We start from the raw sequence: 26,609 nt of genomic DNA, 5'->3' as shown, positions 1-26,609 counted from the left end.
TTTCAGATGAAGAAACTAAAATATAAAGAGTTTGCACCATCACCTATTTCCACACAGATAATGAATGCTGGCTCTGGGATTAAACTTAGTGTTATTTGATCTCACTTGTTCACTACAGTAAGTTAAATAATGGCCCCCAAAGATATCAGGTCCTAAACCCTGGAACCTGTAAAACCTGATATCTTATTTAGCAAAGCCTATGCAGATGTGATTAAAGTAACAATCTGGAGGTGGAGCAATTACCTGAATTAAATGGATGAACTCTTAATGCAATCACAAGTGTCACTACAAAAGTGAGGCAGATAGAGACTTGACACAGACACTAGAGGAGGCAGCAATGTGACCATGGAGGCAGAAGATGGGAGTGATGTGACTACAAACCAAGAAATGGCAGCAGCTACCAGAGCCTTCAGAGGGGAGTACCCTCTCAATACCTTGCTTTTGGCTCAGTGACATTTATTTCAGACTTTTGGCCTCTGGAACTTGGAAAAATTGTTTTCTATTGTTTAAAGCCTCCAAGTTTGTGATCATTTGTTACAGCAGCCACGGGAAATTAATGCAAGAACAGAAACTCTGTTCTACACTGCCACCTATAGGCAAATTCTCTGGTTCCCAAATCAGAATCCTCTCAGTAGGAATTAGATGGCCACAGATCTGGATACAGGGGCATTACTTCCAAGTCTGCAGTAATAAATACTTGGATAGAAAAGTCAGATAACCCAAACCTGAAGGAAATGAGGTACCCAGAGTCCAGGGATACTCTTCAAAAAAAAAAGGCATCAAATTAGAATTAGAGAAGCATCGCAGAAGACATAGGCCAGGAGCAACCCTAAATAATGATGTTAGCTTCCTTTACTTGTTATACTGAAAGAAAAGTTGATTCTTGAACTTGTCAGTCCTAATCCTGCAAGATAGAGAGAGCTACTTGTTTCTAAAGGGAGAGATTCCCATGTAAGAACAAACTAGTAAGGTAGGTTTAATGAATGTAGTCACATGTATTCATTGTTGGGTGAACAGCTGCAAGTAGGTGCATGGTTTAATGACGTGGCAACATAAAAACAGATCCCTGGGTATATGTAAAGCTTTGGGCTTTGACTGATTCTACTCAACATGTACATCATTAAGTGCTAGCAACAGAAAGACACCAGGATCAAGATGCAGATTTCGTCACCTAGGGCTACACATCATTCAGTGACAAATTATAATAAATTGAACCAGATTGCATTTATAGGCACAGCTTGGAGATATTGTGTCTTCAATTCCAGACCACCAAAATGAAGCAAGTATCTCATGAAAGTGAATCAACTGAATTTTTTTTTGGTTTTGCACTGCATATAAAGTTTATGTGTATACAATATTGAAGTCTATTAAAAGTGTGCAATAGCATTATGTCCAAAAAACACAATGTATATACTTTAAATTTAAAAATACTTTATTACTGAGATGCACGGGTGGTCCAGTGGTTGAGCATCTGCCTTCAGCTCAGGGCATGATCTTGGAGTCCCAGGATGGAGTCCCACATGGGGTTCCCCACAGGGAATCTGCTTCTCCCTATGCCTAGGTCTATGCCTCGTTCTCTTTCTGCATCTCTCATGAATAAATAATTAAAATCTTTAAAAAATAAAAATACTTTTATTACTAACAAATGCTAACCATCATGTGAACTTTCAGTTGGTTGCAATCACTGATCATAGATCCACGTAACAAATTAAGTAATAATGAGTAAGTTTGAACTGCAAGAAGGACACAGAGACATGAAGTGAGAAATGCTGTTGAAATAAAAATAACACCAAAAGACTTGCTCAATGCACGGTTGCCACAAACTTCAATTTGTAAAAAAAAAAAAAAAAAAAAAAAAAATATTTGTGTGAAGCCCGATAAAATAAGGTATGTCTATATAAAAAAGTGTTAAAGTGATTAGTTATTAAAGAAAAAAAGGGTTTTTTTCTCATAACATTTATCAAAATAAATTCTCAGATGAATTAAAGGCATAATTGTGAAACAATGAAACTACTGACATATAGTTGATAATATAGGTGAATTTTATATGAACATGGATAGAGAAAGCCTTTTTAAGCATAAAAGTCATAATGATATCACCAAGATGGCAAGAAAAATGATCTTCTCCAGTTCCCTCAGAGAAAAACCAACTAGGAGTATCTATAGTCAAGGCATCTTTGTGAAAGTCCTAGAACCAAGGATGAGGCTGGAGTATCTACTTGGCTCAGAAAAAAATAAAATAAAATAATGCATTTGAAGGGTAAAGGGAGCAGTTTTACTTTGACCTAATCACCCTTTCCCAAAACCAGTGCAGTACAGCACAAAGATATACTCCCAGAAACCTCTGATTTCTCCAGTGTGAAAAAGCCCAAAGGAGGATATCCAGCTTCTCCACTGTTATGAGTGCTTCTAAGGATGCCTACACTTCAGTCTCATCTCACAGGGACCACTGAAGAAATAAATAGCATAAGACTTTCAAGCATCAGAGATGGAGAGGGAGAAAGGGGCTCATAGCAATTAAGGCAGGGATCATGGTAAGCTGTGGTTTGGGGAGTGTAAGTACCTGAACAGAGCTCTTAGCTAAGAGCCAGAGTGAGAGCCATTTGGAGAACCAAAGTGATGGTGCTCACTTCAGCAGCACAAATACTAAAATCGGAATGATACAGAGAAGATTAGCATGGCCCTTGCACAAGGATAACATGCAGCATTCCATATTTTTTCAACTTCTGGTCTTTGGCCTTGTCAGAATCATCTAGGGTGAAATTTACTTAGGTCATGGTTGATATTCTTGACTCAGCCCGCTCATACAGCCACTCTGCACTTAGCAAAATGACTAGAAGGAAGAATTCAACACAAAAGAAAGAATCAGAAACAGTACTCTCTGCCACAGAGTTACAGAATTTAGATTACAATTCAGTATCAGAAAGTCAATTCAGAAGCACAATTATAAAGCTACTAGTAGCTCTGGAAAAAAAGCATAAAGGATTCAAGAGACTTCATAACTGCAGAAATTAGATCTAATCAGGATGATATTAAAAATCAATTAAATGAGATGCAATCCAAACTGGAGGTCTTAATGATGAGGGTTAATGAGGTAGAAGAAAGAGTGAGAGATATACAACACAAGTTTATGGCAAGGAGGAAGCTGAGGAAAAAAGAGAAAAACAATTAAAAGACCATGAGGAAAGGTTAAGGGAAATAAATGATAGTCTGAGAAGGAAAAATCTACATATTGAAAAAATCATAGCTGAGAACTTCCCTAATTTGGAGAGGGAAACAGGAATTCAGATCCAGGAGATAGAGATATCCTCTATCAATAAAATAAAATAAAATAAAATAAAATAAAATCAATAAAAACCGTTCAACACCTCAACATTTAATAGTGAAACTTGCAAATTTCAAAGATAAAGAGAAAATCCTTAACGTGGTAAGAGACAAGAGATCCCTAACTTATATGGGGAAAAATATCAGATTAACAGCAGACCTCTCCACAAAGACCTGGCAGACCAGAAAGGGCTGGCAGGATATATTCAGGGTCTTAAATGAGAAGAACATACAGCCGAGAATACTCTATCCAGCAAGGCTCTCATTCATAATAGAAGGAGAGATAAAGAGCTTCCAAGAGATGCAGAAACTGGAAGAATATGTGACCACTAAACTAGCTCTGCAAGAAATATTAAGGGGGACCCTGTAAGATAAATAGGAAGCCCAAAGTACCTACCCACAAAAACAAGGACTGAATAGGTATTATGATGACACTAAGTTCATATCTATCAATAGTTACTCTGAACATGAATGGGCTAAATGATCCCATCAAAAGACACAGGGTTTCAGGCTGGATAAAAAAGCAAGACCCATCCATTTGCTGTCTACAAGAGACTCATTTGAGACCTAAGGACACCTCCAACCTGAAAATGAAAGGGTGGAGAACCATTAACATTCAAATGGTCCTCAAAAGAAAGCTGGGGTGGCAATCCTCCTATCAGATAAAGGTTATCCCAAAGACTGTAGTAAGAGATGAAGAGGGACACTATGTCATACTCAAAGGGTCTATCCAACAAGAAGACCTAACAATCATGAATATTTATGCCCCTAATGTGGGAGCTGCCAAGTATATCAAACAATTAATAACCAAAGTAAAGACATATTAAATTATAATACACTAATAGTAGGAAACTTCAACCTAGCACTTGCGGCAAATGACAGATCTTCTAAGCACAACATCACCAAAGAAACAAGAGCTTTAAATGATACACTGGATCATATGGATTTCACAGATATCTACAGAACTTTAGGTCCAAACACAACTGAACACACATTCTTCTCAAGTGCACATGGGACTTTCTCTGGAATAGACCATATTGGCTTACAAACCAGGTCTCAGGCAATACCAAAAGATTGGGATTGTTCCCTGCATATTTTCAGACCACCATGCTTTGAAACTTAAACTCAATCACAAGAAGGAATCTGGAAGAAACTCAAACACATGGAGGTTAAAGTGCAGCCTGCTAAAAGATGAAAGAGTCAACCAGGAAATTAGAGAAGAATTTAAAAAGATTCATGGAAACTAATGAGAATGAAGATACAACCATTCAAAATCTTTGGGATACAGCAAAAGCAGTCCTGAGAGGGAAATACATCACAATATAAGCATCCCTCAAAAAATTGGAAAAAACAAATACACAAACTAACCTTGCACCTAAAGGAACTACAGAAAGGACAGCAAATAAACCTATACCAAGTAGAAGAAGAGAGTTAATAAAGATTCGAGCAGAACTCAATGAAGTAGAGACCAGAAGAACTGTAGAACAGATCAACAAAACCAGGAGTTGGTTCTTTGAAAGAATTTGTAAGAGAGATAAACCATTATTCAGTCTATTGAAAAGAAAGGAGAAAGGACTCAAATTATAATATTATGAATGAAAGGTGAGAAATCACAACCAATACCAATGAAATACAAAATTTAAAATTAAAAAAATATGTAATTTTATATATATATAATAATAAAAATATTATTATAATATTTTAATAAAGCAATTTATTTATACACCAATAAATTAGTCAATCTAGAAGAAACAGACACATTTCTGGAAAACCACAAACGACCAAAACTGGAACAGGAAGAAACAGAAAACCTGAACAAGCCAATAACCAGGGAGGAAATTGAAGCAGTCATCAAAAACCTCCCAAGACACAAAAGTCCAGGGCCAGATGGCTTCCCAGGGGAATTCTATTAAATATTTAAAGAAGAAACAAAACATATTCTACTAAAGCTGTTCCGAAAGATAGAAAGGGACAGAATACTTCCAGACTCATTTTATGAAGGCAGCATCACCTTAATTCCAAAACCAAAGACCCCACCAAAAAGGAGAATATAGACCAATATCCCTGATTAACACAGTTGCAAAAATTCTCAAAAATATACTAGCCAATAGGATCCAACAGTACATTAAGAAGATTATTCACCGTGACTAAGCAGGATTTATCCCTGGAATGCAAGGCTGGTTCAACACTCTTAAAACAATCAACGTGATAGATCATATCAACAAGAGAAAAAACAAGAGCCATATGATACTCTCAATAGATGCAGAGAAAACATTTTTAAAAAGATTTTATTTCTTCATGAGACACACACATACACACACACAGAGAGAGAGAGAGAGAGAGGCAGAGACACAGGCAGAGGGAGAAGCAGGCTCCACGTAGGGAGCCCAAGGTGGATTCGATCCTGGGACTCCAGGATCAGGCCCTGGGCTGTAGGAGGCGCTAAACCACTGAGCCACCCAGGGGGCCCCAGAGAAAGCATTTGACAAAATACAGCATCCATTCCTGATCAAAACTCTTCAGAGTGTAGGGAAGGAGGGAATATTCCTCACCACCTTAAAAGTCATCTATGAAAAGCACACAGCAAATATCATTCTCAATGGTTGGAAATACTGAGAGCCTTTCCCCTAAGATCAGGAACACGACAAGGATGTCCACTCTCACCATTGCTATTCAACATAGTACTGGAAGTCCTAGCCTCAGCAATCAGACAACAAAAAGAAATAAAAGGCATTGAAATTGCAAAGAAGTAGTCAAACTCTCCCTCTTCACAGATGACATGGTAAGGTACCTATAAAACCCAAAGACTCTACCCCAAGATTGCTAGAACTCATACAGCATTTCGGCAATGTGGCAGGATACAAAATCAATGCTCAGAAGTCAGTGGCATTTCTATACAGTAATAATGAGACTGAAGAAAGAGAAATTAATCAATACCAAAATCCCATTCAGGTTTATTGCACCCAAGCATAAGATACCTAGGAATAAACTTAACCAAAGTGATAAAGGATGTATACCCTAAAAACTACAGAATGCTTCTGAAAGAAATTGAGGAAGCCACAAAGAGATGGAAAATATTCCATGCTCATGGATTGGAAGAATTAATACTGTGAAAATTTCTCTGCTACCCAGGGCTATTTACACATTTAATGCAATCCCTATCAAAATACCATAGACTTTCTTCAGAGAGTTGGAACAAATTATCTTCAGGTTTGTGTGGAATCAAAAAAAGACCCTGAATAGCCAGGGGAATTTTGAAAAAGAAAACCAGAGCAGGGGGTATCACAATGTTGGATTTCAAGTTGTACTACAAAGCTGTGATGATCAAGACAGTGTGGTACTGGCACAAAAACAGACACGTAGATCAGTGGAACAGAATACAGAACCCAGAAACGGGCCCTCAACTCTATGGTCAACTAATATTCAACAAAGCAGAAAAGACTATCTCCTGGAAAAAGGACAGTCTCTTCAATAAATGGTGCTGGGAAAATTGGACAGCCATGTGCAGAGGAGTGAAACTAGACCATTCTCTTACACCATACACAAAGATAAACTCAAAATGGATGAAAGATCTAAATATGAGACAAGAATCCATCCAAATCCTAGAGGAGAACACAGGCAACACCCTTTTTGAACTTGGCCACAGAAACTTCTTGCAAGATACATCTGTGAAAGCAAGGGAAACAAAAGCAAAAATGAATTCTTGGGCCTTCATCAAGATAAAAAGCTTCTGCGCAGCAAAAGAAACAGTCAACAAAACTAAAAGACAACCTACAGAATGGGAGAAGATATTTGCAAATGACATATCAGATAAAGGGCTAGTATCCAAGATCTAAAAAGAACTTAGTAAACTCAACAGCAAAGAAACAAACAATCCAATCATGAAATGGGCAAAAGACATGAACAGAAATCTCACAGAGGAAGACATAGACAAGCACATGAGAAAATGCTCTGCATCACTTGCCATCAGGGAAGTACAAATCAAAACCACAATGAGATACCACCTCCCACCAGTGAGAATGGGGAAAATTAACAAGGCAGGAAACCACAAATGTTGGAGAGGATGTGGAGAAAAGGGAACTCTTACACTGTTACTCTTACACTGTTGGTGGGAATGTGAACTGGTGCAACCACCCGGGAAAACTGTGTGGAGGTTCCTCAAAGAGTTCAAAATAGAGCTGCCTTATGATTCAGCAATTGCACTGCTTGGGGTTTTACCCCAAAGATACAGATGCAGTGAAAGACCGAGACACCTGCACCCCAATGTTTATAGCAGCAATGTCCACAGTAGCCAAACTGTAGAAAGAGCTTCAGTGCCCATTAAAAGATTAATGGATAAAGAAGATGTGATCTATATACACAATGGAATATTACTCAGCCATTTAAATGACAAATACCCTCCATTTGTTTCAATGTGGATAGAACTGGAGGGTATTATGCTGAGTGATGTAAGTCAATCGGAGAAGGACAAACATTATATGGTTTCATTCATATGGGGAATATAAAAAATAGTGAAAAGGATTAAAGCAGAAAGGAGAGAAAATGCGTTGGAAATATCAGAGAGGGAGACATAACATGAGAGATTCCTAATTCTGGGAAACAAGGGGTAGTGGAAGGGGAGGTGGGTGAGGAAATGCGGTGACTAGGTGATGGGCACTGAGGATGGCATTTGATGGGAAGAGCACTTGGTGTTATACTATATGTTGGCAAATCAAACTCTAATAAATAAAAAATATACAAAAAAAATGAGAAGCGAAGAAAAAAAAAGTGATGACACCCCAACCCAACTGGCTGGGTTTGGTTCTGTGTGTCCACCTAAAGGTCTCTATAAGGAATGCCTGGGTGGCTCAGTGGTTTAGCGCCTGCCTTCGGCCCAGGGCATGATCCTGGAGTCCTGGGATCAAGTTCCGCATCAGGCTCCCTGCATGGAGCCTGCTTCTCCCTCTGCCTGTGTCTCTGCCTCTCTCTGTGTGTCTTTAATGAATAAATAAATAAAATCTTTAAAAAACAAAAACAAACAAACAAAAAAACAAAGGTCTCTATAGACAGAGCCATCTTACAGCCTGCTCACACAGGGAAGGAAGTCAGCAAACCCACCCAGTGTGGTACACTGCCTCACCTAGGAGCCTAATCAATGATCTATGAGAGGTCACACAGCCCAGGCTATGACCTCACCTAGACAAAGAGCCAACCCAGTAGCTCTGTTCAATTGTTGAGCAGAGACTACAGCCCTTCTTATTCAGGACACCTCAATAGTGACCATGGACATCCTTGGAGCTCAACATACAGGACACAGAGCATAGCCAATGGCCCTGTCCAGCACTAGAACCCAGCCCACAGCCTTGCCTGATTGCTGAGCACAGCCTGAGGTCCCCCCTAATCCCAAAGAGACTTTACCTGAATGCCGAGTCATGCCAGAGGCACATCTGGATTGGGGGCACAGCCTGCGCTCTCACCCTACCAGGGCCAATTGCAGACCCAGCCTACAGCCCCATTCATAAGCAAAGTAAAAACTAGTAGCACCACTCTGCCTGTGACTCCAGCCCACCAGAGGTGAATGCTGATCCAGCTAATGGCTCCACCTGACCATGAAGCCAATACATAGCCACTCAACCAGGGAGCCAGCCAGCAAGCAGCCCAATCTGAATGCCAAGCTGAGTCAGCAGGCTCACCTAACCAAAGAGCTCAGCCAGGAGTACTCCTATCTCAGAGAAGAGACAGAAGCCTCACCAAATTAGAGACCCTAACAGTAAGCCCCTCCTGCCCTCAGTTACTTCCATCTGACCCATCCAAGCCCCACAGTGAACTATTATTGGTTTAAAAGAGAATGCTGAAACTATAAGATAGGGTACATAAGCCTCACGGCACTAACAAAGAAAAACCCTGTAGTAGATGAGCAAAGTATTGAGATAGAAGAATCAAAGCACACCACCACAAAGGGTCATCAAATCAGAAAAATAAGACAGGAAGGGACAAAGAAGAGAATATAGGAATTACAAAACAATCAGAAAAAAAACAATTAACAAAAGTTAAAAAAGAAAAGAATACAATTAACAAAATGGCCATAGTAAGGCCCTACCTATCAATAATTACTTTAACATAGGTGGATGAAATTCTCCAATCCAAAAACCTAGAGAAGCTGGGATGGTTAAAAAAAAAAAAACAGGAAACTAGATCCAACAATATGCTGTCTACAAGAGATTCACTATAGTTTTAAAGACACACATAGATTGAAAGTGAAGGGATAGAAAACATTCCATACAAATGGCAACCAAAAGAGAGGAGGAATGGCTATACTTCTATCAGAAATAGAGTAAGTTTCAAATAGTCACAAGAGACAAAGAATGTCACTGTATAATGATAAAAGGATTAGTTCACAAACAAGCCATAATAATTGCAAATATGTATGCATCCAACATCAGAACATCCAAATATATAAAGCAAATAATAACAGAGCTGCATGGGGAAATAAACAACAATACAATAAGAAGGGTTTTAATATTCCATACCCAATAATTGATGGATTACTCAGACAGAAAATCAATAAGGAAAGAGCACTACAGTGTTATCTGACTGTATATACACATGATTGCATATAACATATGACTATATGATCATATATTGTTATTCAACACTAGATAGTGATATGTGAAAAACACTATAGATCAAATAGACGTAGCAGACATATATAGAACATTCCACCCAACAGCAGCAGAATACACATTCTTCTCAAGTGCAGACAGAACACGTTCCAGGACAGATCATATGTTTAGACACAAAAAAGTCTTAACAAATTCAAGAAAATTAAAATTATATCACATGTCTTTTCTGACCACTATATAGATACCAATAAGAAGAGGAAAGTTGGGAAATTCACAAACATAGAAATCAAAACACACTACTGAACAAACTATGGATCAAAGGAGAAATTAAAAAATCTTGATATAAATGAAAATGGAAATATAACATGCCAAAATTTATGGAATGCATTAAAAGCTGTTCTAAGAGGAAAGTTTACAATCATAAACACCTACATTAAACAAAGAAATATCTCACATAAACAATCAAACTTTACAACTCAAGGAGCTTGAACTAAGGTCAATGGTAACAGAAGAAAAAATAATTAGGATTAGAATAGAAAAAATGAAACACAGAAGAATAAAACAAAAGACTAACAAAACTAAAAAAAAATTTTTAAAAGAATTAGTTTTTTTTAAAAAAACTACACAAAATTGACAAGCCTTTCACTAGGCTAACCAAGAAAAAGAGAAAAGACTCAAATGAATAAAATTATCAATAAAAGAGGGATATTACAATTGAAACATCATTCCAAAATATCAGAAGAGGGCAGCCTGGGTGGCTTAGCAGTTTAGCACCTGCTTTGGCCCAGGGCCTGATCCTGGAGACCAGGGATCGAGTCCCACATCAGGTTCCCTGCATGGAACCTGCTTCTCCCTCTGCCTGTGTCTCTGCCTCTCCCTCTCTCTCTGGCTCTCATGAATGAATAAATAAAATCTTTTAAATATATATATATATATATATATATATATATATATATATATGTATATCAGAAGAGACTATGATAAGCAATTATATACCAATGAATTGGATAATCTAGAAGAAATTGTACATTTCTAGAAACATACAACCTAATAAGACTGAAGCAAGAAAAAAACAATATCTGAGCAGAATAAATATGAGAAAAGCCATTGAATCAGTAATCAAAAACCTCCCAACACAGAAAAGTCCAGGACAAGATGGTTTTACTCATGGATTCTACCAAACACTGGTGAATTTAAAGAATCAAAGCCAATCCTTCTGAAATCCTTCCAAAAAATTGAAGAAGAGGGAATACTCCCAAATTCACTTTATAAGACCTCCACTATCCAGATACAAAAGGCATATAGATACTAAAGGTCCAATAGCCCGATGAACATAAATGCAAAAATTCACAACAAAATACTAGTTAATGAAGTTAGCACATTAAAAGGATTATATGCCACGAAGATGGGATTTATCCCTAGGATGCAAAGAAGGCTCAACAAACACAAGTCAATAAACATGATACATTAATATATCGTTGGATAAAAATCACACAATCCTCATAGCAAAAGCATAATAAAAGCATTTCATAAAATGCAACATGACAAAAATAAAGCCCATATGTAATATAATTAAAACTTCTGGAAGAAAATATAGGGTTAAAAACTCCTTGATGTTGGTCTTGGTAATGAGTTTTTGCATAGAACACCAAAAGCACAAGCAACAAAGCAAAAATAAACAAGTGGCTCTACATCAAACTAAAAAAGTTATCTTTACAGCAAAAGAAATTATTAACAAAGTACTTAATAACAGAATAATAATGGTGACACAAAGAATAGGAGAAAATACTTGTAGACCATATGTCTGATAAGGCATTAATTTCCAAAATATTTAAGGAACTTCTACAACTCGATACTTAAAAAAACAAAAACAAAAAAACCCCAAATAATTCAATTAAAAAAGGGGCGAAGGACCTGAGCTGATATTTTTCCAAAGAAGATATCCACATGTCCAAGAGGTACATGAAGTTGTGCTTAACATCAGTAATTACCAAGAAATACAAATCAAAAACACAAAAAGATATCACCTCACACTTGTGAGAATGACTATCATCAAGAAGACAACATATGCTGGAAAGGAAGTGGAGAAAAGGAAATACTTCTGCGCTGTCAGTGGGAATGCAAATTGGTGCAGTAGGTATGAAAACAGTATGAAGGATTCTCAAAAAATTTAATACAGATTCTCAAAAAATTAAATACTCTATATGATCTACCAATCCCACTTCTGGGTATATATACCTAAAGGAAATGAAATTAGTATCTTTTTTAAAAATTTTTTTATTTATTTATGATAGTCACAGAGAGAGAGAGAGGCAGAGACACAGGCAGAGGGAGAAGCAGGCTCCACGCACCGGGAGCCCGACGTGGGATTCGATCCCCGGTCTCCAGGATTGCGCCCTGGGCCAAAGACAGGCGCCAAACCACTGCGCCACCCAGGTATCCCTGAAATTAGTATCTTTAAGAGATGCCTGCATCCCTATGTTCACTGCAGCATGGTTCACAATAGCCAAGACATATAAAGAACCCTAAGTCTCCACTGACAGATGAATGGACTAAGAAAGTATGGTGCATAATACCGACATATATTCAAATACAGGTGTGGGCACACAGGAATACTAAAAAAGAAAAAATCTTGGGGCACCTGGGTGGCTCATTTGGTTAAGCATCTATCTGCTTTTGGCTCAGTTCACAATCCCAGGGTACTGGGATCAAGCCCCACATCAGGCTCCTTGCTCAGTGGGAAGCTTGCTTCTCCCTTTCTCTCTGCCCTCCCCGCCCCCATTTGTGGTCTATCAAATAAATAAATAAAATCTTAAAAAAAAAAAGAAATCCTGCCATTTGGAACCACATGGATGTATCTTGAAGTCATTATGCTAAGAGAAATATGTTAGACAGAGAAAGATAAATGCTGTATGATCTCACTTACATGTGGAATTTATAAAATCAAACTCATAAAAATAGACAATAAAAAGGTGTCACCTGGGAGAAGGGCTTGGAGAGATGGAGGAAATGGTTACAAGATAAATAACTACTAGGGGTAAAATACACAGGATGGTGACTACAGTTAACAGTAATGTATTGTATATATGAAAGCTCCTAAGAGAGTAGATCTTAAATGTCCTCACCACATTCTCTAAAAAAAAAGGTAGCTGTGACATGATGAATGTGTTAATCAACTTTCCTGTAGTAATCATTTCACAATATAATCACATTGTACACCTTAAATTTACATGTTATATGTCATTCATGTGTCAATAAACCTAATGAAAAATATCATTCTGGAAAAAATAACAAAAAGATAAACTATAAAGGACACCCTGGCAGACATAACTATGCACAACCTAAAAACTAGGAAGGGTGAAAACATGAAAAACTAATAAAAGGTCAATAAAACTTGGGGAAAATCTTTGCAACTTTCACAACAAATAAAAAAATACCTCGATGCTTTAAAAGATTAAGTCAGTAAGAAGAATAATAAGCATTACACACTGAAAACCAAGCAAAAAGCACAAATAGGAAATATAGATACACACAGAAATATAACTACACAAGGCACACATGCACACAAACTTGATCAACCTGCTTAGCATTAAAGAATTGGAGAAAATATACAGTTACCTCCTACTTTAACCATATTTTCAGACTGAAACAATGAAAAAAATAATTAGACAGTGTTTGGCAAGCATACAGAAAAACAGACACAGTCATGTATTGCTTGTGAAAAAAAGGTACATTATTGAAGAGTAATTTAAAATCATAAATCAGGGATCCCTGGGTGGCGCAGCGGTTTAGCGCCTGCCTTTGGTCCAGGGCGCGATCCTGGAGACCCGGGATCGAGTCCCACGTCGGGCTCCCGGTGCATGGAGCCTGCTTCTCCCTCTGCCTGTGCCTCTGCCTCTCTCTCTCTCACTGTGTGCCTATCATAAATAAATAAAAATTTAAAACAATAAAATCATAAATCAAATGGTTTAAAAATGAATATCAATTAAAAATTCTACTCTGTATTTTCTTTTACTCTTAGGATATAATTTGCAATGTGTGCAAACCTGTATACTGTTCAGTAAAGACTTTTTAATTTGTGTACAATCGAAAGCAACTCCTAAATCAATAGTGAGGAACTGAATTAGTGAATGGTGGTACATCCATTTGATGGAATACTATTGGCCCAAACAAAATATTGGTGAATAGGTGTTTAAAAATTATATATAAAATTAAAGCAAATTAATTGAAAACAGTGTTGCTTTTATTTATTGTATTAATTGAAAGCAACGTGGTAGATTGTAAAGACACACACAATGTTTTTATCATGAGGGTGTAAGCAGCATTGATGTGGTTTACCTTTTCTACCTATATTTAAACATTTTCCTACAATAAAAATGAATTTCGTCTTTTGTGGTAAAAGGAAAGATTTTTTTAGAAATAAAAATAGTTAAATTCTTAAAAAGAGTCAGTATGTGGTCTTTATCCATAGTATTATCTTAGTTCATTTGTATTATCCAGTAACATCCAAAAGTAAAGACTCCCTTCAAATATTTTTTTTTAAATGGAAAGGTCCTCTTTTTTTCTTTTTTTAAATTTATTTATGATAGTCACAGAGAGAGAGAGAGAGAGAGAGAGAGAGGCAGAGACACAGGCAGAGGGAGAAGCAGGCTCCATGCACCAGGAGCCCGACATGGGACTCGATCCCGGGTCTCCAGGATCGCGACCTGGGCCAAAGGCAGGTGCCAAACTGCTGCGCTACCCAGGGTTCCCCCCTTCAAGTATTATTAAAGACATACACACCCAAGATAGACCTGAAGACTTGTAAGTTACCTGAGTCTCCCAATGGACCTCTCTTTCAGCAAGTAACATTTTCCCCGAGGCATTACACATCAATTCTGCGTATGCTGGTTCCATGTGTGATTAAGTTTTCTCTTCTCACGGAGTAGATGCTCCAAAAACACATGCCTAACCTAACAAATTATGTGCCTAGCCAAGGCCATCTCTGCAATCTTTCAGGCCAGAAAGCTCTTTGATGTCTCCTCTAGATTTGTCTAACACATCTGTGCAGGAAATAGAATAAAACTACATTTTTTTTCATTTTAATATAGTGAAAGGAAAAGCATATTTAAAAATTATACCATGAAAATGAATTTTTAATTAACTTCTGAATGCAGTTATAACCATGACATAAAATTATTTTATTATTAAAAAGTGATCTTGGCCATGTCTATGTCTTCCTCTGTGAGATTTCTGTTCATGTCTTTTGCCCATTTCTTTTTTATTTATTTATTTTTTTAATTTTTATTTATTTATGATAGTCACAGAGAGAGAGAGAGAGAGAGAGGCAGAGACACAGGCAGAGGGAGAAGCAGGCTCCATGCACCGGGAGCCTGATGTGGGATTCGATCCCGGGTCTCCAGGATCGCGCCCTGGGCCAAAGGCAGGCGCCAAACCGCTGCGCCACCCAGGGATCCCTCTTTTGCCCATTTCATGATTGGATTGTTTGTTTCTTTGCTGTTGAGTTGAATAAGTTCTTTATAGATCTTGGAAACTAGCCCTTATCTGATATGTCATTTGCAAATATCTTCTCCCATTCTGTAGGTTGTCTTTTAGTTTTGTTGACTGTATCCTTTGCTGTGCAAAAGCTTCTTATCTTGATGAAATCCCAATAGTTCATTTTTGCTTTCGTTTCTTTTGCCTTCGTGGATGTATCTTGCAAGAAGTTTCTGTGGCTGAGTTCAAAAAGGGTGTTGCCTGTGTTCTCCTCTAGGGTTTTGATGGAATCTTGTCTCACATTTAGATCTTTCATCCATTTTGAGTTTATCTTTGTGTCTGGTGCAAGAGAGTGGTCTAGTTTCATTCTTCTGCATGTGGATGTCCAATTTTCCTAGCACCATTTATTGAAGAGACTGCCTTCCTTCCAGTGGATAGTCTTTCCTCCTTTATCGAATATTAGTTGACCATAAAGTTGAGTGTCCACTTCTGGGTTCTCTATTCTGTTCCACTGATCTATGTGTCTGTTTTTGTGCCAGTACCACACTGTCTTGATGACCACAGCTTTGTAGTACAACCTGAAATCTGACACTGTGATGCCCCCAGCTATGGTTTTCTTTTTTTAAATTCCCCTGGCTATTCAGGGTCTTTTCTGATTCCACACACATCTTAAAATAATTTGTTCTAACTCTCTGAAGAAAGTCCATGGTATTTTGTTAGGGATTGCATTAAATGTGTAAATTGCCCTGGGTAACATTGACATTTTCATAATATTATTTCTACCAATCCATGAGCATGGAATATTTTTCCATCTCTTTGTGTCTTCCTCAATTTCTTTCAGAAGTGTTCTATAGTTTTTAGGGTATAGACCTTTATCTCTTTGGTTAGGTTTATTCCTAGGTATCTTATGCTTTTGGGTGCAATTGTAAATGGGATTGAGTCCTTAATTTCTCTTTCTTCAGTCTCATTGTTAGTGTATAGAAATGCCATTGATTTCTGGGCATTGATTTTGTATCCTGCCATGCTACCAAAGACATGGCCAACATGCACATGAGAAAATGCTCGGCATCACTTGCCATTAGGGAAATACAAATCAAAACCACAATGAGATACCACCTCACACCAGTGACGATGAGGAAAATTAACAAGGCAGGAAACCACAAATGTTGGAGAGGATGTGGAGAAAAGGGAACCCTCTTATACTGTTGGTGGGAATGTGAACTGGTGCAGCCACTCTGGGAAACTGTGTGGAGGTTCCTCAAAGAGTTAAAAATAGACCTGCCCTACGACCCAGCAATTGCACTGCTGGGGATTTACCCCAAGGGTACAGATGCAATGAAAGGCCAGGACACCTGCACCCCGATGTTTCTAGCAGCAATGTCCACAATAGCCAAACTGTGGAAGGAGCCTCGGTGTCCATTGAAAGATGAATGGATAAAGAAGATGTGGTTTATGTATAGAATGGAATATTACTCAGCCATTAGAAACGACAAATACCCACCATTTGCTTCAACGTGGATGGAACTGGAGGGTATTATGCTAAGTGAAGTAAGTCAATCGGAGAAGGACAAACATTGTATGTTCTCATTCATTTGGGGAATATAAATAATAGTGAAAGGGAATATAAAGGAAGGGAGAAGAAATGTGTGGGAAATATCAGAAAGGGAGACAGAACATAAAGACTCCTAACTCTGGGAAACGAACTGGGGGTGATGGAAGGGGAGGAGGGTCGGGGGTTGGGGGTGAATGGGTGATGGGCACTGAGGGGGGTACTTGACGGGATGAGCACTGTGTGTTATTCTGTATGTTGGTAAATTGAACACCAATAAAAAATAAATTTATTATTAAAAAATAAAGGGTTAAAAAAATGAAAAAAATGTAAATGGTCTAACAGCTCTAATCAAAAGATAAAAGGGTGGCAGAATGGATAAGAAAAACAATATCCATTGGGGTCATGTTGGTGGCTCAGTGGCTGAGCATCTGCCTTTGGCTCAGGTCATGATCTCTGGGTTTTGGGTTTGAGTCCTGGATCAGGCTCCCCACAGCAAGCCTGCTTCTCCATCTATGTCTCTGCCTCTATCTGTTTATCTCTCATGAATAAGTAAAATATTAAAGAAAAGAAAAACAATATCCATCTAATGATGCCAACAGGAGTCTCACTTCAGACCTAAAGACTCATAAAGATTGAAAATGAAGGATTAAAAAAAATTCACCATACAAGGAAAAGCAAAACAACAACAACAACAACAACAACAAACAACAAAACAGTCCAGGATGGCAATACTTATATCAGACAGGACAGACTTTAAAACAAAGAGAGTAGCAAGAGACAAAGATGGTCATTACAAAATAATAAAGGGATTAATCCATAAGAGGATATGGCAATTATAAATATCTTGATCATATGCTATAAAACTAGAAATAAATCACAAGAAATAAGTGAAAATGTCACAAATATATGGAGACTCAACAACATACTACCAAACAGTCAACAGGGTAATTAAAGGAGAAATAACAAAATGCATAGACACAAATATAAATGACAACACAATGGTCCAAAATTTTGGGAAGGCAGCAAAAGCAGTTCTAAGAGAGAAATATATAGGGTTATCAGCCTACCTCAAGAATCAAAATAAAGCTCCAATAAACAATTTAACATGTCTACGGAACTAGAAAAATCCCAAGTATTTTTCAAAGAACTACAACAAATAATACTGAAATTTGTAGGAAACCACAAAAGACTGAATAGCCAACACAATCTTGAGAGCGAATAACAAAAGCTAAAAGTGTCATGGTTCCAGATTTCAAGATATATTGCAAAACTGTACTAATAAAAAAACTATGGTACTGGTACAAAAAATCAACACATAAATCAAAAGAACAAAAGAGAGAGTTCAGAAACAAACATAGGATTAAATGGTCAATTAATCTATGAATAAAGAGGCAAGAATATGCAATGGAGAAAAGATAGTCCTTCGATAAATGGTGCTGTGAAAATTGGATAGCTACATGAAAAAGAAGGAAATTAGACCACTTTTTAACACCACACACAAACTCAAAATGGATTAAAGAACTCAACATAAGACCTGAAACCATAAAAACCCTAGAAGAGAGCACAGGCAGTAATTTCCCTGGCATCAGCCATAGCACTATTTTTCTAGATATGTCTGCTGAGGCAAAGAAACAACATCAAAAATAAACTATTGGGACTACGTCAAAATAAAAAGCTTTTACACAGCAAATATAATTATCAACAAAACAAAATGACAACCTACTGAATGGGAGAAGATATTTACAAATGATATATGTAATAAAGTATTAATATCCAAAATATATAAGGAATTTATACAACTTAATACCAAAAAAGCCAAACAATCCAATTAAAAAATGGGCAAATGACATACATACATTTCTCCAAATACATATAGATGGCCAACAGACACATGAAAATATGTTCAACATCACTAATTATCAGGGAAACGCAAATTAGAACCACAATGAGATATCACTATAAACCTGTCAGAATGGCTAAAACCAAAAATACAAGATACAAAAAGTTTTAGCAGGACATATAGAAAAAGGAACCCTCTTGCACTGTTGGTGGGAATGCAAGAGGAGCAACCACTGTGGAAAGAGTATGGAGGTTGCTCAAAAGCTTAAAAGTAGAAATATCTTATGATCCAATAATGCACTATTATTTACCCCCAAAACACAAAAACACTAATTTGAAAAGATGTATGCACCCATATGTTTACCACAGCATTATTTGTGATAGTCAAGATTTGGAAGCAAACTAAATGCCCATCAATAGACAAATGGATTAGAAAGTATTATGTATATACATACACACACACTCGGAATATTATATAGCCATAAAAAGGAGGAGGTGTGCCATTTGAGAAAACATGGATTAACCTAGAGGGTATTGTGTGAAGTGAAATACCTCAGACAAATACTTAAGTGGAAGTTTTTAAAAATGAGTAAACAAACAAAAAACAAAATGAGATGCATAAATCCGGACCACTAACTGGTGGTTGTCACAGGAGAGGAGTGTGGGGTGTTGGGCAAAATGGTGAAGGGAAGTGTGAGATATAGACTTCTAGTTATTGAATGAGTAGGCCATAAGAATGAATGCCTAGCGTGAAGAATACAGTTAAAGATGGTGTAAGAGCAGTGTGTCAGGACAGGCCGTAGCTACACTTGTGGTGAACATAGTATAATATATGGTCTTAAAAAAAATATATATATATATATATTTATATTTATAAAAAACATATATATATATATATATATATATATATATATATATAGTCTTGTTGAATCACTATGTTGTACACCTGAAGCTAATGTAACCTTGTGTGTCAACTATATATACATACATAGCTCCTGAAAAATCCTTGGATTTTTCTTTTAAACAAACATTTAATGAGCACATTACCTGCTGGACTGACACTAGCTAATTTCACCTACAATATCACAGCTAAGTAAAATCTTGGTTATTTCTGCTCTCACCACAACTCTGTATACTTATTATTCAATGAAGGAATATCTCTGGTCGCTGAAATTGGACCCAATTTTTATTATCTTAACTACACCACAAGCACAATCTGATTTTACCTTCTCAAGCCTGAATGTCATTGGAAAAAAATAAAGCCTAGAAGAACCATTGGATAAAAACAGAGTACTGCATGTATAACCCAAAATTGGTTCCACACACCAATTTCTATATTTTTGATTCATAACTAAAGGATTCCTTGGTTAGTTCTCTGTTCATCTGAATGTGAAACAGCTCCCTTGCCAAGGTGATTTTCTCCTGGCAACCAACTCTTGAGTAAATATCAGAAGGATACTAGTTTGACCCAACTTACAATTCATCTGATTAAATTTGAAGTGGGTGATCCATTATTAAATAAAAGTCGAAGAACCTTCCTTCCATTTCATTTCTTGTGATTACATGCACCTGCCACATGGCTGAACAGCAAAATAACACTCTACATATAGCAGACTAGTTCTCATAATTTCCGCCTGTGTCTATCTGGACAAATCACCCATTTCAATGTATTCTTTAGTGAGTCATATACAACGTATATCTATGATGGCTTTTTAAAAAGCTTTTATTTATTTATCTGACACAGAGAAAGAGAGCATAAGCAAGAGGAGTGGCAGGCAGAGGCAGAAGCAGGCTTCTTAGTGAGCGGGAGCCCAATGCAGGGCTGGATCCCAGGACCTGAGATCATGGCCCGAGCCCAAGGCAGATGCTTAACTGATGCAGCCACCCAGACGCCCCTCTATCATGGCTCTCAAGATATTTAGGTTGAAACAGCGCTTTAAATAAGGGAACAGAGAAATTCAGTACATGTAAAAAAAAAAGTTTAGCCAGGAGTGGTAAGGAGTTCCTCCCTGTATATTACATATAGATCTATTGGAGCAAAGAGAAAAAGAATATTCGACCCTCCTACACATGACAGGCTGTATGATATATTAGAAAGGGAATGAATGTGAATTAATTGGAAACTGCAGATTCCATTCCAAGCCCCCATCCTGCTGTGCACCATCTATTTGGCCAGATATAAATAACAACCTCTCCAAATGTTTTATTCATATTTGTAAAACTGATAAAAAAAGATCCTGACTTACCCACTTCAGGAAATTGCTAAGGGAATCCAAGAGATAATAGAAATTGCCTTCATAAAATCTTAAAAGCCACGTAAGCATTTAAACCCACCATTCCAAGTTTTTCTTTTATTTATTTTTTTAAGATTTTATTCATTTATTCATGAGAAACACAGAGAGGAGAGAGAGAGAGAGAGGCAGAGACACAGGCAGAGGGAGAAGTAGGCTCCTCACGGGGAGCCTGAGGTGGGACTCGATCTCGGGACTCCAGATCAGCCCCTGGGCTGAAGGCAGCGCTAAACCGCTGAGCTATCCGGGCTGCCCCCAAGTTTTCCTTTTAGGAGAAGGTAGGTGAGAATCACAGTAAAGAATATTTCAGCAGGAGTGAGGAGACCTAGCTAGACCTCTGGCTCTGCCCCAGAGTAGCTGTGTGATTCTCCAACACAGCATGCACCCTTCTCGAATTTCTGCTGCTTACCTATAAAAGGTGGAAAAGTCTGATGGAATATTTAAAAATCACAGATTTTAGAACCTGAACATTTGGCAGAGTACCATATATTGTGCAAAACTCTTTTTCCCTCCAGATTTTTTATTTCAAGAGAAAAATGACTTAAAGTCAGAGGGACCTGTAGCTGCTGCCAATGCCATGTGTCCACCTTTAGAAATTTTAATCACAGATTATTGGGGGTAGTCAAAGAGGAAAGCAACTTAACATGCTTTGGCACAACCTTAATTGCATGATAAATGTACTTCCAAATAACTCTGACCAAATTCCACTGGCTTTTAATTCAAGGATATAGTGATCTTTCATATTCCTTAGACATTCTGAATGCATCTTAAATACACATTACGAAAGCCATTATCTATACCTGAAAAGGCTTCCTGCTGGAAAGATTGAGGCGTTTCCTTATCCATCTGTTGCCTTGATTCCCAAATATCTGCCACAGCAGCTGTCTCTTGTGTTACTCCAAACTCTCTGGTAGATGGCCAGCCTATAAATATGCTTTCCACACATGTGGTAATATAAGCGGAAGGTGCAGCCCCCTGCATCGGTGGCATTGAGGACAGGGCTGAGTAAAGTAGCTCTGTTTTGGGAAACCTGTGGCTCCGAAGATTCTATGTAGAGATAGTGTCCTTTAGCTGTGCCCAAGGTATGAGCCTTCATTGGCCCTGTATTAAGTGTTGAAGTTGGACCGTGCTTCCTGGTCCAATCAACGTCGTCTTCTGTATCTTGTTCCCAGTTACAGATTCCATTTTCAAAGTTACATTGGAACTCAGGTACTGAAATTGGCATGAAATAACAACAAAAAAATAATTAAGGACAAAAAACATGATTAAGAATACTTGTTGATATTTGGCTCCTGCCAAGGTTAATGATTTTAATGTTTTTTAAATGTGACACTAAAAATTTTTAAAAAGTGAATAAATCCTAGATTTATATCAAGTAATAATATTTTATAGACTGGGGGGGCATTACTTCAGCCATTATTTTCCAAATGCCTTTTATACCCATCCTTCACCATTTCCAGCACTATAACTTTATGCAAATGATGAGGGCACCATGGCTGACTCAATACTATAAACTTCTGGCTCAGTCGATTTCAACCTTAGCCAAATGTCCCAATCACCAGTGAATGTTAAAAATCAAAACAAAACAAAAAACATGAAGTTCCAGAACTTATCTTGAGGGATGTTGATTTATTTTTTTAAAGATTTATTTATTTTAGAGAGAGAAAAGGGGGGTCAAGGGACAGAGGGAGAGATAATCTCAAGCAGGCTCTCCACTGAGCACAGAGCCCTACAGGGGCTCAGTCTCACAACCCTGAGATTATGACCTGAGCTGAAATCAAGAGTTGGATGCTGAACCAACTGAGCCACCCCAGCCCCCCCAGAGATGTTGACTGAACTGCCACAAATAGTGCGGTTAAACATCAAGATAATTCATTATCTCCCTTGGCGATTCTAACATGCAGAACTGAAGAGTCATACTTTAATAGAGTCCAATCTTTCAGAATCACCTGATGTGTACAGCATAATTGCTTGCTCCATGGCGAAGCTCCATACCAGCACTACCTGGTTAGATATGGGGGACCGAGCAATCCATATTTTTAACAAGTACTCAACATGATCCTGATGCCAGCATTTTCCAGACCTCAGGCTGAAAAACTCCTCCCTTTGGTTTCATCTTGCCCCAATTCCACATTTCCCTCCATCAGTGCCAGAAAGACCATTCTTCTGCCTTCCATGGCAATTTATCATTTTCTTCCTGTACATACATGCTCATTTAATCCAAACTGAAATCTAAGCTCTTCTTTCAAGCTTTACCTTTCCCAAGTTAAATTAACTTCCTGTTTGTCCCTGGCCAGCCTTTTCTTAGCATACACCACCTTCCCCACTTGCCTTAAACACCTCACTCCTCTCTCCTTCTCTATTTATGCCTCCTGTTGTGCTGCGGGCTCTTGGCAGCATCTCCTGAGAGGCAGTCTTTTCTTCTCACTGGATTGCAGCTCCTTTGAGCTGGAGCTTTTAAGCTTAAAACTCCTTCCAGGCACTAGAAAAATTCAAAGCACTTATAAAGGATTGACTAGCCCCTCGTCACCTAGCTTATCTACCACAATTTCCAGAATATAGTAATGTAGTCATTTTCAGGATGTGAACATTTTGTTGACAACAAGGATTTGTTTTTAGAATAAAAACGTTTAGCATTATTTGGGTAGAAGGAACAGGAGTTAGAATTAATGCATAGTTTTACATTTTAGCTTCATTCACCGAAGTTAATATTTTTTAAACATATAAATGTCAGCTGTCCTTTCACTATTCATCTTAGTAAATGCACTTGGTGCCAAAGGGGAATAAATATTCTGAAACAATAAATATAAGCAAATGTGGATAAATGCAGCCGGGCTAGAACAAATCATCTGTCTTTGAAAACCACAGAACAGGAGCTTAGAACTAATGATGGGAGCCCAGTGAGTAAATGTCAAATGGGAGATGAGCTTTTGTTTGATATTTCCTCACTTGTGACTAATCAAGCCCAGCTGTGACGTGAACTGGGGACCCACAGCATACTCTCCGGGTGTCAATCTTTGGCTGTGGAGCAGAAGGAGAATGTCAAGCTGCTAAGTTTTTTGACATAAAACTGGCACTAAAGCCAACAGATTTTGATATTGCCTGTCTTCATATTGACTGTATGTTCAATCTCTATTTTGAAAGGGAATGCACGTAGCTCCACCTTCAAATAAAAAAACCCTATCTCTAAACGTAGGAAGATTTAGGAAATAAAACATAGATTTCTGGATGCCTAATGCTTTCTATGGAATCCAGGAACACATTTATATGGAAAGCTGCGAGAGAAACTGACACTCTGATACCACTACTGTTCTCTTTCACTAATATTTAGTCACAAGTAGTATTTTGATTATTATAGTTGTACTGACATAACTCCATTCTAAGTTAATAGTAGTTTTAAGGATAATTTTCTTTCTTTTTTTTTTTTTTTTTGAGGAGTGGGCTTCGGAGAGCTTCAGAAAGATGAAAAAGCTTTCTAAAGCGGCAAAAATAAATTACCTTGGGGACAAGTTACACTTCTTATGTTAGCCATTGTCTAAATTATCAACTTTATTCATATCCACTCAAAGAATTAGTTGTGTAATGAGATGCATGGTAATTCTGACTTCAATCCACCTGACTGTATCAAAGATCACATATATGCAGCATGCTGTACAATAATTTATATGGAAATTTCTTAATGCAGTGTTTCCTATGATGCACCAAGCATTTTATGGCTTCACTTTGGTTTATAATTAGCCTCTCAATGTAATAGGCATATAGCTTGAATTTTAAGAATTGTTGCTATTTCTGGACAAAGAAAGATGCAAATTCTTTTTCTGATTGATTTTGTAATTGAAGTAAAAAACAGCTATAAGCTTCTGATTCATTTTCAGGAGCAAGTGCAATGGGCACTACCTGGTGCTAGGTTTATTAAATTATAAAATGTATACAATCATCAGATACCATAAACTTTCTGGTAATTTAAACCAGAAACTCAAGACTTACCTTTGACACAGCACTCCCTGCTCCCTATAGCCAAAACATCATCAAATGTCCCTCCTAAGTATTTCCCCAAACATCAGTCCCTCCATCTCCATCACTGCCGCTGTGATACAGGCTGCCCACCCCTCCTCAGTGGATTATCGCAATGGCCTCATGATGGGTCTCCCAAATCCACTCTCCTCCAATCCACTTATCACTCTGTATCTACACTGACATGTTTTAATATGCCAATTTTATTATACCACTTTCCTTCTTAAAAACCCTCAAATGAAGAAAAACTTTCCTAATATAGACTATAAATATCTGCAAATCTGGCCTCCTTCACATTTCTGTCCTTATACTGCACCCTATCTCTCCTTCACCTCCTCGCTCCTACCGCACTGGCTGGCCTCCATCTGCTACACGGTCACATATCAGGGCTTTTGCATATATATGCTTTGACTTTTTTATTTTCAGATCTCAGCTAAGTCATCTCCTTTAGAAAGTTTAATACCATTATTATAAAGTCACCACACTCCTCTCCATATCTCCCATCAAAGCTTCCAGTTTGTATTTTTTTTTAATTTTTTTATTTATTTATGATAGTCTCACAGAGAGAGAGAGAGAGGCAGAGACACAGGCAGAGGGAGAAGCAGGCTCCATGCACCGGGAGCCCGATGTGGGATTCGATCCCGGGTCTCCAGGATTGCGCCCTGGGCCAAAGGCAGGCGCCAAACCGCTGCGCCACCCAGGGATCCCTAGTTTGTATTTTTAAAACAATATTTGAATAATATCTACTTCTCAATTAGACTGTAAATTCCATGAGATCTGAAACTCAGTCATTGTGGTTAGCACTTTATCTATAGTATCTAGTTAATAAGTCCACATAACAAATATCGGTTACCTGATTAATCAACCACTCATCACGGTCGTCAACTCTGGAACAATGCTTCCTGTCTTTGCCTTGATTGGCTAGAAAACAGTGAACAAATCAAGATCTCCACTGTAAAAATACGATGGACCAAAATAATAATAATAATAATAATAATAATAACAACAACAACAACAACAAAGCACTTACCACGGTCAACCTCATCAGTATGATCACCACAATCATCTACCAAATCACATAACAGAAGTTTTTCTATGCAAGCCTTGCTGCGTCGACACCAGAAAAAGTCCGGCTCTTCACAGCTCTCTGCAGGAAGAGAAAGGGTACAATTTTCAAATCTGATGTCATCAATAGCTGAGACTCCGTCATAAATGCCAAGACTGACTTTATCTAGTGACAAATGGAAGGGCTGAGTAAGGCGTCCAAGCTGAATAGTGGCCTGTGACCACTGGTTGCCCTGGTTACACAATACTCTCCAGAGTACTGTAGAGTCATTGGAATCTTCCACATGTAGCTGTAGCTCAGCTGCTCCCACTGACAGACCATGGTCATAAAACCTGAAAAAGAACAAACACAAGGAATGGAAATGATTTATTGCATAGACTAAATATTTAACTTATAGGCTCTTCCACTCAGTCAACCGTTGATTAATAATTAGCTACAATGGACGC

General features: G+C 37.8%; 1 long non-coding RNA gene and 1 pseudogene across 2 annotated transcripts in view; one reads left to right on the top strand and one right to left on the bottom strand.

Moving 5' to 3' along the window:
- The window catches only part of LOC144313297 (uncharacterized), a 62,407-nt gene extending 36,304 nt beyond the window's left edge, over window positions 1–26,103 (bottom strand). Inside the window, exons 1-2 of one of the 2 annotated variants that reach the window (XR_013378978.1) lie at window positions 25,951–26,103; window positions 21,884–22,295 (exon numbers count right to left, since the gene is read on the bottom strand). This is a non-coding gene — a long non-coding RNA (uncharacterized LOC144313297). The remainder of the gene's footprint in view (window positions 1–21,883; window positions 22,296–25,950) is intronic. The other variant, XR_013378977.1, reaches the window with a different exon arrangement.
- On the top strand, window positions 2,623–2,719 carry LOC144315074 (U6 spliceosomal RNA; annotated as a pseudogene).
- Window positions 26,104–26,609: the final 506 nt, after the last annotated feature.

The sequence above is a fragment of the Canis aureus genome, chromosome 5, assembly GCF_053574225.1.
Source record: "Canis aureus isolate CA01 chromosome 5, VMU_Caureus_v.1.0, whole genome shotgun sequence".
Taxonomy (NCBI): Eukaryota; Metazoa; Chordata; class Mammalia; order Carnivora; family Canidae; genus Canis; species Canis aureus.
The sequence above is the reverse complement of the archived record's forward strand: the minus strand, read 5'-3'. Positions and strand labels throughout refer to the sequence as shown.